Here is a 3,900-nt window from a genome sequence, read left to right as displayed (position 1 = left end):
TCCTTAAGAAAGTAACCAAGCAAGCAGTGACCCTCCAATGTGGATTAACCAAGCAGAGTCACTCCTACATCTGTTAGGAAGTGATCACCCAATGCGGATTAACCAAGCATGATCCATATATATAGTAGGGTCCCCCAATACAGATTAACCAAATAGGACCAATAATAACCCCTAATGCGAATTAACCAAGCAGGGTCAAGATATAATCAGGTAGGTAGTGACCCCTCAATGCGGATTAACCAAGCATGATCACCCCTCAGTATAAATGGCCATAAGGATCGCCCAACGTGGATTAACCAAGCGCGATTCATATATAGTATGGTCCTCCAATGCGGATTAACCAAGTAGGACCACTAATGACCTCCCAATGCGGATTAACCAAGCAAAGTCATAGTCCTCTACTAGCCTTCAATTTACAAAATATTTCAATATGCAATTCAAATCACTTTTCCACAAATATTACCAATCCATGAATCAAATCACATTTAATAAAAATAGATCGATGGACAATTATAAAAGAATCACATTTATAAAACCATGTCATATCCACAAAGGATATTAATATAAGGAATAGGGTAATCACCATATCACATATATTAAAGTCACTCACCGAGACAAATATGCAAAGCTTCACTAAGTTTCTAGTAATACTAATTTTAGTAATTCAAATGGTTCAAGACCTATTGACCAAAAATCAACGGTGGGGTCCACACCCTAGCAATTTAATTCGGAAGATCCGCACATCATAATCTAGATCTGTAACTTCCTAAGGTCCACATTATGCTCAGAGAACAACATACTAAAATCTCATCGCGATCCAACGGTCGGATCTCGACCAATTACTAGAATTAGGTGGCGGTTAACAATTAATTTTACTAACTTAGAAATCCAATTCAGGAAGATCCGTACGTCAGATTCTCGATCCATCACTTCCAACTATCCTCAAATATTAAGTTCTATAATACATTAAAGTTTGGTAATGATCCGACGGTCGAATCGTCGATTCAAATTTTGATCAAGTGATGAATCATAATAAAACAAAGTTCAAACAATCAAACCACTTCATACAGATATCAATTATCGTCGGCCCATTGGCCACGCGCCGCCGCAGGTGGCGGTCGGCCGCCCTAACTCGCCGGAAAATTCAACTATTTCAAAAAATTACCAAATTTTACAGGAAAATGGATCTCAGCGAGTGGAACAAGTTTCATACCTGTGGCCAAGTCCAATTTGGCCTGGAAAGGCCTCAATTTCACTCGAACCGTTGGAAACCCTAAAATAGGTGTGCTTCGATTTGTCACCTCCGGTGCTTCGTCGTCCCTATGGTTGTTTGGGCTTTCTTCTAGGCCTCAAGGGAAGTCTAGTGGTAGTGGTAATTGGAAGAGAACGTTTCAATTTTGGTGGATCTCAGCCAAGGATCTCACGGCACCCACGGGTTTAAATTTTGTGAAATTATAACCAATACACGTCGATTATGCATAGAATAGGATGATGGGATGTTGTGAGGAGGTTTGGCGGTGGTGGAAGGATGAAGAAGGTTAGAAAAAGGGACAGAAACACGTTAGGAAAAGCCGCCAGGGGCGGGTCGGGTCGCAAGGGAGAATGGGCGAATGATTATGTGCCCCTTCTCTCCCTCTTTTCCCCTCATTTCTTCTGTTTTTCATTGGGCTCATCCTCTTGTCTCCTTTATTTCTGATTGGCCTCCTTCTCAAAACTGATTGGGCCTCTTGTGGGAATTTATTTAACTTAAAAACTGTAGTTTAGTAAGACAACTTCAAATGCCCATAACTATACCGTTATAATTCGGATTAGCAAACAATTTTCGCCTATGCGCTCGTGGTTTCGAGATCTATTTGAAAACCTTAACTGTGACCTCGAAAGGTCTATAGATTTTGATTAATTAATTTCCAAACTTCAAACTTCATAATTAGTTTAATTAAAATCTAAATTCAAATAAATCAATACAAATTCCCGAAAAAAAATAATATACAATCTCAATAATACTAATACGTAGATTATAATAGTGAAATCCATAAATGAGGTTTCACAGGTGTATTGTTTTATGAAAACTTCATGTTTCAAAGGTATTAAATTTGAAACTTCAGGTTCGATTTAGTTTATGAATGTTTAGTTCATAAAAGAGATGTTCTTGCAAGAACACAGAATGCAATATGATGATTTAAGTGTAATGGATTTAAAGTTCTTCAGGAACTCAAGTGTGAGCGCTTCGGGACTACGAAAGGATGTCAACGGTTTAAAGAATAGAAATAAATTATTGAATCGATAATATCCAAAAGTGATCTTCAGGTTAATAATTTTGGATTCATTATCAAATTAATGGATTGCATGTCACTTTTAATTAATTCAATAAATCGGAACCATTTGGGGTCGATCGTAGAAGCAAAATAATAAAACATTCAGGTTAAAATTATTTTAAAATGCCAAATAATAGCATTGGGTCGAAAAAAGAATGCAGCCCAATACACTTTAGTTGGTTGCAATACATGGCCTTGCAAATAAAAGTTGCAGGCCTTTAGGGACACGGCTGCAAGTGGGCTTAGAGAAGGCTGTTGTGCAGCCCATCGTACAAAGTAGGCTTCAAGCTTACAGTTGAAAGCATGTCGTGTGTTGGGAAGAGCCCAGCAGCCTTGCGCTGCTAGTTTTAAGCCTAGTCACGGTGAAGCCCAACAATCGCTGGCTTCAAGTTTGGTGCAGAATAAGCCCAGCAAGTATAAGCTTGCTGGTTGGTAGGTCGAGGGTTGTAGGCCATCAGAAGGAAACCCACATGGTTCTCATGCACATGCAGCAAGCCCAGAGAGAAAAAAAAAGGTGCAAACTCTGCATGCTTGGAAGGGCAGTATGCCCAAACCCATGCCTAGAGCCTGGTTCACACATGCAGCAAAGCTGCTGCTGACTCACGGTGCAGCTGGTTCTCTTTTTTTTTTTTTTCAAATTTTTAAGGTTTTCTGAACCCAAAATAATCATGCTTCTATTTTATTTCGATTCTTTGACTCACATATTCCATATAGCAAAAATTGCGTAATGCATGAAACAAATATATAAATTGACAAAATATACGAACATATACAAAATATATATATATATATATATATAGGCAGGAAAATATAAACATAGGGGGTTCATGCATCATGGGAAATGTTTTCTTGCTTCAAGGTTGTTTCAAATATCTTCCTTTAATTTAAGCGTACTTGATTGTCAGAAAACAACAAAAGCCTTTGAATTTGTAGAAGATCATTCTCGGAAAGCCGAAATTTCATCTCCAATGCGTTGTATCATGTTCAACACAAAAAAAAAAAACATTAAATCAATAGCATGTAGATCAATTCAATAAAATAATAAATTAATTATAAAAAGAATGATTAAAACGTAATACTCCCTTGATTGAATAATGAACTCTCTTTAGCACAGCGTCAAGAGCGTGCTGATAACGTGTTATAGGTATAATTTACTGAACAATTGTTGAGGCTATAGAGAGAAAAAGGTGTGGCAATAGTAGAGAGAATAGAGAGATGTATAATTATGGGCTTGTGTTATTCCACCTCATTGTGTCTTTATTTATAGTAGTAGGGAAGGTTAATTCCTTACCCTTTAGGATTACAATATTTAATAGGTAATCTACTCCTAATAGGAATATAAGAGATATTCCAAAATATACTAGGATTTACACAATCACATTCCTAATCTAATAGGACTGCAACAAAAACATAATTTTTTGATGCATTTTTCCTTAAATTAAAGGGTAATTTTTTTATGCAAGTGGTCATTTATCACAGTGGTGGAAATGTGTTGTGCCTAAGGTTGGTTCCGTATGGAATACCGAACCGAAAACTATGTCTCGATTCCCAAACCGAAGTTTTTGGGAATTCCAATTTTAAGACC

This window comes from Malus domestica, chromosome 02 (assembly GCF_042453785.1).
Source record: "Malus domestica chromosome 02, GDT2T_hap1".
Taxonomy (NCBI): domain Eukaryota; kingdom Viridiplantae; phylum Streptophyta; class Magnoliopsida; order Rosales; family Rosaceae; genus Malus; species Malus domestica.
The sequence above is the reverse complement of the archived record's forward strand: the minus strand, read 5'-3'. Positions refer to the sequence as shown.